A 12034-nucleotide genomic window follows, 5' to 3' on the forward strand; every position below is an offset into this window, starting at 1 on the left:
AAAAATCGTTATTGAGCCTACGACAGGCGTCGATCGTAACTACTCAATTATTTTCGAAATTCTTATCCTTACAATCGGATATCCAAAATATAATATGAGACCATCACTATATTCAGAAAAATTCGAGGATCAATATTATGTAGAAAAAATATTTTCAGTCTTGAATATCGTCCCGAATTTTGAAAAATCGAAATTGATGCACGTAAAACCCGAGAGTGCCTCATAGAGCTATTTTTTTATTTTTTTTATTTTTTTTTCTGAAAGATCAAAATTGGAGTTAAATTAAAGCAATGCTCATATTTCAAAAGCAGTGAATGTATCGAGCAATGATCAGAGGTGGCTTCCTCGATAAATTGGGAGTGTAGTTGAGCCCTCCTTGATAGTCCTCAAGCGTCGGTAGACCAAAACGGGATACTGACAGTCCTCATCATCAAATAAGCAAGCAATTACTTATTCAATACTTCTATGAAGGACTACTTCACACTGAAAGGAGTATGATTGATGCAGTTAATGGTGATGATTTGGTGTGTATAACAGTCTAACAACAACTAGAGAATCGATCTCTAACATGGCTACCAATACCCAATAATATAGCACTAGAAGTGAATCTTCTCATAAGAGAGTCAATGAGGTAAGTGTGAGCACACTTGAACAACAACTTTTTAACTTAACATCTCTTGTTGGCCAATTGGTTTAAGGAAATGTGCAATAAATGAAGGCTTATGGGATTTGCATGGTTGTGAGTCTCCCAACTGAATTGTGCCCTACCTTGCAAGATGAGCAAGTAAATGCCATCGGAGGATTCCCTAGTCAAATTCAAAGAACATATGATCCTTACTCGAACACTTACAATAAGGGACGGAGGGACCATACAAACTTTAGATATGGCAATCCAAGAGTTAGTAATTATATTCCTAACAATCCGCCGGGTTTCTCACAAGCACCAGCTTAGCCAAGAGAAACCATAAATCATAATCAAGGATAAGGTTCGTCTCTTGAAGATCTTGTTAAATCCATTGCCAATAGTTCTTTGCAATTTCAGCAATCAATGGGGCAATTTCAAAAGGAGACAAGGACTAACATTCAAAATTTAGTGAATCAAGTCGAGCAACCAGCTATCTTCATGAGCAAGTTAGTGATGCAAGTTTCAAAAAAACTCGTTTCTCAAACAATTGTGAACCCAAGGGAGAATACAAGTGCAATTATGTTGAGGAGTGTAAAGCAGCTAGAAGTACCAAAAAGGATCCCTAAATATGCTGGCCAAGCTATAGAGGAAGAGAATGAGGTGGAACTCAACCCACCAACCATGATCGACCCTAATCCATTAAAGGAGGTTGATCCTTCAAAGGTAATTTCGAAAGCTTCTTCTTCCATTGAATAGAAGCCATCATCTCCTTTTCCAAGCAAGTTAGCTTGATCGAAGAAAGTGTATGTTGAGAAGGAGATTTGGGAGACCTTCAGGAAGGTGGAATTGAACATATCACTCGTGGATGCTATCAAGCAAGTGCCAAGGTACGCCAAGTTTCTCGAGGAGCTTTGTACATCCAAGAGGAAGTTGAAAGGTAATGAAATGGTGAGTTTTGAGGAGAAATGTCAGCGAAAATTCCCCTTTATGCAAGGACCTAGATATGTTTTATATTCCTTGTAAGATTAGTAACTCTATATTTGAAAGAGCCATGCTAGACTTAGGAGCATCCATTAATGTCATGCCAAGATTGATTTATGCTTCCTTGAGTCTAGGATCATTGAAAGAAACGGGTGTTATCATTCAGCTAGGCGATAGGTCTAATGCATATCCATAAGGAGTGATTGATGATGTTTTGGTTCAAGTTAATGAATAGATTTTTCCTGCCGACTTTTACGTACTTGATATGGAAGACAACCATTTTAACTCAACTTCAATTTTACTTGGGAGACCATTTCTGAAAACATCTAGAACTTAGGTTGATGTGCACGAAGGGACATTAACCATGGAATTTGATGGTGAAACTGTGCAATTCAATATCCTTGAGACCATGAGATATCCTAGTGATGTGCATTCCGTTTATTCAATTAATGTAATTGATTTGTTGGCACAATAAGCATTTGCTTTGAATGGAAATGACATGTTGAATGTGGCTAGCCTTGATTCATCAAAAGAAAATACTGGAAAATTGACTACGAGTTTCGCATTAAAGGATATCAGTATGGCTTTGCAATTGTATGGACCCGAATGTGGACTCTCATCGAGGCCCGCATGCGCGCTTTTGAATCATGCGGCTTAGGAGTGTCCATCTTCCCGGGAATGCGTGACGGACACGCGTTAGAATAAGTCGCCACTTATCATTTTATGACCCGAAGGTCGAGGGCCGATAAATTACTCGTGTCTAGGGGTATGAAACACCTAGTTTTGCTAAGGCATTGGTCTGTGCGGAACTGGAAAGTCTGTGTTTAGGGGTTCATGTTACGTGCGGGCCTATATCCCACACGCCCTTTTGGTACTTTGGTTTGCTAGGCTTGCAATTTTATTTCATTCATCGCGTGAATTAAGCTGTGCTCGGCTTACACGTTTTGACACCGAAAATTCGGTGAATTAAACGATGTGGGTTGAGTACCCGAGAGAGAAGTAAACTCGTATGTCGAGGAATCGGTTCACAATCTTGCATTACAGTTCATCAAACTATGATATTTGAATTCCTGCGTGAATTGGAACCGCGAAATCTTGGGATTACTCTTGTCTGGGCAAGCATTGGACCGATTTGATTAGTTCGACTCTCGGACTGTTCACTCACCGACTGTGATTCTTACAGAATGAATATACAAAATAAATCCTTACAATGTTCTCAGAAAAACAATAAAATACGAATTACAAATGATTGAATCCCAGTCGATTCGTGTTCGGTTATTATTCCGCTCCGACTCGCCGTGAGTTCAGGGAAAAATAAAAAATTGAAATTCAAATGCGCTCTCAGTGAATATGGCGTTGGACCCCATGACTGATGGTTAGGGCGTTGAACCCTAAGTGCAATGCATCCTATGGGTCGAGCTCGACTCGCATGGATAAAAAAGAGCAGAAAAATAACAAAGAGCATGCAGATTGCAGACAATGTGTTTGTTATACCAAATGTACGTGGATTAACAGATTATTAACCCAGGGATAGTTTTGCAAGCAAATGTCATATGTTAAACAGCCAAACGTGTGCAAAGCATTTTGCATTCGACTTTGTTTCAAGGACCTGACAGACATGGTGTCTATAGTCGAGTCCTTTGTATGTGGATTGTTTTTAAAAATTGGTCTGTATTATAACACTTAATTACCACTGAATTAGCCACACTCATGTTTTGACTCTAAATTTAGAACCTAGAGTTCTACCTAACAATTATCTAGTGTTTTGTTAGGTCGAGTGAAAGGTTAATCAGCATTTTGCATGTTTTGTGACCGCGATAACCGTTCTAGTTACCCGAGTCTACAATAGGATGACAAAAACTCATCAGTGGATAAGAAAAAGCTTTGCAGATGAACCTGTACCTGAACATGTAGCCTATTCTTATTCTGATACCGTGATGTTTTTGTCAAGCTAACCCTAGGGGTGTCGCTAATTTGTGAAAAGACGATTTTGCCATTTATTTTTAAATTGTTTTCAGAAAAGGGAAACATTGCAGTGCGGGCCACCTCGACCTGTAGCCGGTGTCGACCAATTCCCTGGATTGTCTAGGGTTATGCAAGAATCCCGAAAAAGCCAAAGAACCGGTCGATTTAACCGGAAGTGATCTAAAAAAGATCTTTTGTATCCTGACCCGAGTTACCTGAAATCAGGTAAAAACTCAAGTTGAGACACATAAGTCCTTGCTAGACGTCCGTGCTACATCGGACTGCGCGTTTCGGGTTTTGAAATAGACAAGTTTTGAAAAGGGCATTAACGTCATTTGACAACTCATCGACGCGAGTTATCAATTAATTACCAATTCATGCAAACTTATCAGTGCCAAGTGGGTTTCATCATGTGAGCGTCCCGATTTACCCATTTGTGAATTTATAGCTTAAAATTAAATGCCGAATGCTGTAAATGTGCGGGTTACAGACAATCAGACAGATCATGGATTGATCCACTGAATGAAGTCTAAGTACCCGAAAATTTAAATTAATGAAAACAATCCATGACACGGCGACCAAGACGGGTCTAGGAGGGTCGAGGATAATTTGGTCAAAATGACCAAAATACCCTCGGAACCCAAATGGTCCCGAAAGAGTCACCGATACATGAATCCATGCATTTTGCTTTAAAAATAATGTTTTAAAGTTGTTAGCATGCGGGATTTGTAACAATGTTAAAATTTACAATTTGCACAAAATCCGAGAAAAGGATTTTATCGAGGTAAAGAAACCGTTCTTGACACGAATAAGGTCGAGGAACCTTCGGCTCTTTCCTTTTGAGAATAGCCGTGGGTTTCCTTGACCCATTTCGGGTTTCAAGCGTTCTCTTTAACCCAATTTCGACTATTTCTCGCATGCTCAAACGTTACACACAGTAAATAACACATATTTAATAAAGCCGATATCGCCATGAGTTTGAAAAACGCATTTAAACATACAAACATGCACAAACACATTATTTATGGAATCGATAAAACAATACCAGCTCCATGGATGCAAGAAAACATAAAGATACGGGAAACAACTCAAATCGGGGCAAGGAAACCGGTCTTGACCTGGAAAGGTCAAGAATATCCCTCGGTTACCTCTCCAAGAGGTTAATCCGAGAGATATCTCGGCTTTTCCGAGTCGATATGGTTTCCTCAATTTCGATTTAAACATTTCCCGACATGCTAGCACATTAAACGATAACAAACATGCATGATATAACATGGAAGTTGCATAAAATTTAAATCTTGGAAGTAAAACATGCTTAAAACTACTTGTAACTCCATAAACACAACAAAAATGTAAAAGTCCTACCTCCTCTAAGTCGGGAATGGTTATACCTAATCCCAAGATGCGGGATGGGATTGTAAAAAGTCGGATTGGACCGTTGGTGGGTCGGGTTTGGGCTGTTTTGGCTTGAACAGACTTGAATAGCATAGATAAACCCTGCTGGAAATTTCTAACCCGACTGGGCAAGTTTCGGGTCGGACGTCACCACGGTGGCTCCAGATGGTATTTTGCTGCAAGGTCGGCGGCTCCCGACTCCTAACTGACCTCCGGCGGTGACTGTGGTGGTCGTTCGAAAAAAAGAGACTTGGGTAGACCCGTATAGCCCTGCAAAAATCAAACAAAACAAAGCACACCCAGGAACAGACCCGACTGGGCAAGTTTCGGGTCGGATGTCACCACAGTGGCTCCCGATAGAATTTTGATGCAAAGTCGGTGGCTCCCGACTCCTAAGAGTTCCCCGGAGGTTGTTGTGGTGGTCGTTTGGTTCTAGAGTTATCGGGTTGACCGGTATAGCCCTGCAAAGATCACGGAAAATAGGGTATGTCTGGAAACAGACCCGACTGGGCAGTTTTCGGATCGGAGGTCACCACGGTGGCTCCCGATGGAATTTTGATACAAGGTCAACAGGTTCCGACTTCTAACCAACCCTCGGAGGTGGCTGCAGTGGTCGTTTTCCAAAAAAAGTCTCGGATCAACCCGATTTGAAAAGAAAACCGCAAATGAACAAGAAAATTCTACCCAACTAGGCAGTCGGGCTGTTTCTTCTTGCTGAGTTAAAACCAGCGGGTTTTCTTGGATTTCTCGACTCCTTGACACCATAGGGTTGTGCGGGGAGGTGTTTGATAGGTTTTTGTAGCTCAAACCGGTCCGAAAATGCTTGAAACCTGAGTTGCCATTTTTGACCCGAGAAGGCCAAAAAACAGTTCGGTTTTGTGATGGGTTATTCCGATGGGTTGGAGGCTTCAAACTTAAAATCTAACATCCGAAATGGACTGAGGGGATTGAAAACATGTGGGATATGAAGTTTGGTTAAGTTTGGATTTAAGCCGGGATGGTGATCACCATGATTTCGACTTAAGTCTTGAGGGTTTTTGCTTGTTGTTGGCTGAGTTCTTGCTTGCTTGCTTAGATATTTTTGAAGAAGGTAAGGCAAAGACAAGTTGGCTTCTTGGTTTGATGAAGAAGATGACAAGGGAGGGGCGGCTATGTCAATTTGTGGCTGCCCTAGGGCAAACCGTGGGCCCCACGGGTCATGAGGGAAGTTCCGGACAAAGGTCGGGTCTCGATTGGTTGTGTGTTCAAGGGTCGTGGCTCAAACGAACGTCGAATTGTCATTGTACGTGCGAAAACGGTTCAAATGAGCCCGAAATCATCCATTTTGCCCAAAGGAATGTTCGTGTGGTTTTTGGGCTCGGAAGCCGATTTTGCTCATTTCAGGCGATCAGAGCAAAATTAGCCATTTTTGAATGCACATCTCATGTTTGCATTCCGCATTGGTCATTTTGACGTGCATTGTCAATCGGACTGAATAATTGATCCTTAAGCCGGTATTGCAAATGTGAAGCCGGAGACGTCATAGGAGTCCGAAGCCGGATTTCTCAGAATGCTTTCTAAGTTGCTTGGATGATCTGGAGATCGCTACGATTTCTGTTCGTTGAGAACGGACTCCGAAAGATTGAAAAAGTGCATCCGAGACCCGAAAAACATTGTTCTGAGGGTCTAGATGGATTGTGAGATTCCGTCTGAGGATTTCACACTGAGCCTTGGGATGAGTATCACTGTGTTGGCTAACCATCTGACGTCAAGTTTCTGCCAAAAAGACCCCCGGTTATGAATTTCCGTAAAAAACGGTCTTTTCTACTGTTCAGAGATCATCTGGGAAACTGAAAGGAATATTGCAGTCTGATTTGCCCAATTACGTACGTCCGCTGTAGTTTTTCGGGTAATGCATGGTTAACTTGATTTGCCGATGTTCCGTCAGACCAATTTCCGGAAATGATTTTTCGTTGAGGGGTATGCTTGTTTAGCCGCTCGAGAGTCGTTCGAGGTGTCTGCGTGACTTTCGAAAAACAATATGAAGTAGTGCTCATGCTCTGTATAATTGTTGGATGTGACTGCATCTGACATCAAGCATTAACTTTCCTCTGGTGAATCGGTGTTTTTGGACTCCCATTGAAAAGTTGTATGTATTCAAAAAATTGCTCTATATATAGAGCAGATGATATGCGAAATGTGTTTGAAGACATTTTTCATCTATTTGGCATCGCAAGGGATTTTTGGAGTCCAATATTGGATATTTTCTGATGGTCGAGCGAACCAGCAGAAAATAGCACTGTCGGCGATGTATACTGAAAAACACCAGTTTGGATGCTGTCTGTACTCCCTATTTGCTATGTATGTTGTTGGATGATTCTTTATGCCCCTCTGTCGTGTGCTTGAATCATCTGTCTATCTTTGTTGACTTGAGAATGTACAACAATTTGCTGTTCTATTGAGCATTCTTCCGCATCTGTGCTCAAGTCATAGCCTAAATTGATGTGGATAGGCGTTGCCTGAATTTGTGAGCCAAAATGGGGTGCTGACAGTAATCTTTACCGATGATATCATTTTGTGTCTAATCTCAAATTTCCTCTTTTTCACACAAAAGTTTTGTCGTCTATTGTGCAGGCACCGAAACTCTTTCCTAGCTTTCAAGTGCAGATGATCAAGGAGATGAAACCATTCTACGAGAAGACTCGATGGAGCATGAAGTCGGGCAAACGACTTTAAACAAATGTACTACTTGGGAGGCAACCCATGGATGAGCCATTCTATCCTTCTATTTTTTATTTGTCAATTCTGGTGTTTTTTTTTTGTTTTTTGTTTTTTTATGTTTTTGTGTATTTTTTTGTCCTTGCACATGATCGACTTACATTGGGGACAACGTAAGGATTAAGTGTTGGGGGTTGAGAGAATGTTATTCCTTGCATATTTTTGTGTGATTCTTTTTAGTACTTTCCTTAGATTGATAAGACAATTACGTCATGAGTAGAAGAGGTTCTGTTCAAAAAGAACTTACAAATTGATTAATCAGTTTGACCTGTCATTTGAGTGTCTTAATATGATTTTTTATTTGGGGAATCAAAGCATGTCAATATAATAGATCAATACCTTGTTTGAGTTTTGAGCCTAAAGATCGATACATTTTTTTATCAATAAATTTTCTTTTTCATAAGGGTCGTTCATGTTAATGACACTTTAGAACTTGCTACAAATTCTTATTGAGGTTATGAAGACATTTAGGGTATATCGTGTCACGACCCAGACCAAACCGTAGTTTAATCTCGGTCGTAACCACTCATAGCTGATCACTTTTAAAATTTGCGGAGGCGTTTAAAACCTGTGAGACTTTAAAATCAACTAATAAATTTCTAAAGAAAGTGAAAAGAAGTGGAGAAACTAAAAGTAATTTATATTGATAATTCAAAGTAAACTAGTCTTTATACATATCGATAATATCAAATATATTCATCCACATTGTCTTACAAACACAAGTACAATCCCAAACATAACTGTACAACTCTGTATTCACCTAACTGAAGCATATTTACGAAACTTCCAAAATGTCTCTATAAAAAAGAATCAAGTGAGGTCCTTGAGCCTTGTTTATATCTTCTCCCAAAAACTAAGATTTCAAAACACTTCCTTATGCTAGACCTCCACAACTGAATCCTGAACTCCGAGCACTGACTATCTAAAATGTTAAAATAAATGGGTGAGCTAACAGCCCAGTAAGTCGATAATCCATAAATAAAACATTATTATCCACCAAGCACCTATACTCAGCAGCATAGAAATCATGCATCCTAATCATTTTAACGGAAACTGATACTTACCTAATCGAATCACAGCAGATAACCATCATGCAATGAAGCTAAAGATAACTCAACTTATCATAAACATGTGCATATGCAATACTACATAGCTAACCCCATCGATATACACAAATGGGTAACAGATACCAATTGCTAGTGGTTAAATCCCCTTTTCAGGGCACACAAAATTCCCCAAATGGGGACACTGATCTGAAAACCTAATCGACTAAAGTTTCATTATCGGGGCATGCTATCTCGAGTGTTGGACCTATGTCACTATCAAGAAAACTAATAGAAAAGCACTCATTAGATTCACTTGATAGATACATGGATTTGAACATACTAAATGTTACCTCCTCATCATTGACTCTCATAGTTAATTTTCCATGTTTGACCTGTAGCTAAAAATGATCTCCCTAAAATAATCGGGATCTCTTGATCCTCTTCAAAATCAAGTACTACAAAATCAATAGGGAAAATAAATTTATCCACTTTAACAAGAACATCCTCAATAATGCCCCGTGGATAAGTGATAGACCTATCGGCTAATTACAAAGTCACAGTTGTAGATTTGACCTCCCACAAATCTAATTCTCGATAAACAGATAAAGGCATTAAATTAATGATAGCACCAAGGTCACATAATACTTTACCAAACAATTGAGAATAATCGACTAAGAAATAGTGAAGCTACCTGGATCCTTTAGCTTAGGAGGTAATTTTCTATACAAAATGGCACTGCACTCTTCTGTTAAAGCAACAGTTTCAAACTCATCTAGACGCCTCTTGGAAAACATGTCCTTCATAAATTTGGCATAGCTAGGCATTTGCTCCAGAATTTCAGCAAAAGGAATATTAATGTGAAGTTTCTTAAATATATCAAGAAATTTACGGAATTGAGTCTCATTCTTTTGTTTACAAGCTCTCTATGGGAATGGAAGTGGTGGGTAACTCTTCTTTATAGTTTGGACTCCATCCTTTGCTTTAACATGCTCTGGGAGATTGGATTTTTTGGCTGGAAGTGAACTGGGGGCAGCTGAAAGGGGTGGGTCGCAACCCTCTGGTTCCGCAATCACGATTGCACCTTCTCTGTATTTTGCTACTGTTGGATATTGTTTCAGAGCTGCTTTTCTATGTGTCGCTCGGTGTCTTTGAGTTAGTTTGGTCAAGTCCTATTTCTAGGGATATTTTAGATGTTATGGTTATCTTGTTTGTTGGATAGAATTTGTTATGATTATGTTGCTAGATTTTAGATCAAGTCAGTAAGTTTGTTAATGTGTCTTAGTGGGAGAACGTGTCTTAGTGGCAGAACATTTGGGTATTTTTTAGCCTTTAGCAGTTATGAAGTATATATATATATATATATTTGGTTCATACGTTGAATAAAAAAAACTTTTCCTTCCTAGAATTTTTGGAGTTTCTTTCTTAAACAACAACAGTGGTATCAGAGCACCCTTGATCTTAAGGGACCTGTGTGGGTGAAAGACTTGTGAGGTTGATCGAGTGTTTTTTTGACTGCATCCATAGAAGTTCAAGGCAAGATGGAGGCAGGTTCGAGTGGATTCTCTGCCATGGCACCACCAATGTTCGATGGGGAGAATTATCAAGCATGGGCTGTTAAAATGACAGCTTTTATGGAAGGTTGTGATTTGTGGGAAGCGGTGGAAGAAGACTACGAGGTGGCTCCCCTTCCTAACAATCCAACCATGGCTCAGATCAAGCTGCACAAGGAGAAGAAGACCAGGAAGGCAAAGGCAAAATCGTGTCTTTATGCTGCTGTGTCACCCACCGTTTTCACCAGAATCATGAGGCTTGAGTCAGCAAAAGCTATTTGGGATTACTTGAAGGAAGAATATGAAGGAGATGAGAAGATTAGAGGTATGAAAGTGTTAAATTTGTTGAGAGAATTTGAAAGGCTTCAGATGAAAGAGAGAGAGACTGTGAAGGATTTTGTTGATAAGCTTGTGGAGATTGCTAACAAGATTAGAGTGCTGGGAACTGATATGAAGGATGATAGGCTAGTGCAAAAAATTTTGGTTTCTGTACCAGAAAGGTTCGAGGCAACTATTGCTTCATTGGAGAACACTAAGAAACTTTCAGACATCAAACTTGCTGAAGTTCTTAGTGCTTTGCAGGCTCAAGAGCAGAGAAGTATGATGAGAAGAAAAGGGATTGATGAAGAAGGAATGGTTGAAGGAGCTTTGCAAGCCAAAATACAACAAAGTTTTGGTGGAAAAGGAAAGAAGTTATATGGCAAGGCTTTTGAAATTGTTGCAGCAGAAAGATTGAATAGCAACCAAGGGGGAAATCATCCTCCTTGTCAGCATTGTGGAAGGAGAAATCATCCACACTATAAATGTTGGAGGAAGCCGGACATGAGATGCAGGAAGTGTCAAAAGTTGGGGCATGCTGAGATCATCTGCAAGGAGGAGGAGACTCGGCAGCAAGGTGAGGCACAAATTGCAGTTGAAGAAGAGGTAGAACAACTCTTTGTTGCTTCTTGTTTTAGCTCAAGTGTTTCAGATGCTTGTTGGCTTGTTGATAGTGGTTGTACTAACCACATGACAAGTGATGAGAAGCTCTTTAGGGAGCTTGATAGATCAGTAACAGAAAGAGTAAGAATTGGGAATGGAGAGTATTTGGCAGTGAAGGGTAAAGGAACTGTCCAAATAGAGAGTTGTGTTGGTACAAAATTGATATATGAGGTTTTGTATGTTCCTAAAATTGCTCAAAGTTTGTTGAGTGTTGGTCAGCTTGTAGAGAAAGGATACAAGGTGATGTTTGAGGAGAAAAAATGTTTGATTTCTAATTCAAAGGGTCATAAGTTATTTGAAATTCCAATGAAGAATAAGTCTTTTTCTTTGGATCCACCGAAGATGAAGTCTAAGGTGGATGATGGTCAATCTGTTAAAGGGAGAAGGTCCATTGCAGACAAAAGTCAGAGTTGCAAAGTTGCTATTTTAGAATCTGCAGGATGTGAAGAAGGCAAAGCCCATCTAAAAAGGATAGATAAAATGAAGGAGGAGTTGGCCTTTATAGAGCCCAAGACAAAATTCATTCTTGATGGCTCTATGAACAAACAGGAGGAGAAAGTCTATGGACTGAAGGAGACTCCTAGAGCATGCAATGGTGTTCAGATTGTGGAAGAAGGAAGCACTGATGTGTTCGTGAACGATCAAGCAAAGTGGAGAAGTGAAGCTGGTGCATTGCAGAACAGAAGACCAGTTTGCAGATATCTTCACCAAGTTCTTTCAGATTGGAATGTTTG

This window comes from Punica granatum, chromosome 4 (assembly GCF_007655135.1).
Source record: "Punica granatum isolate Tunisia-2019 chromosome 4, ASM765513v2, whole genome shotgun sequence".
NCBI lineage: Eukaryota > Viridiplantae > Streptophyta > Magnoliopsida > Myrtales > Lythraceae > Punica > Punica granatum.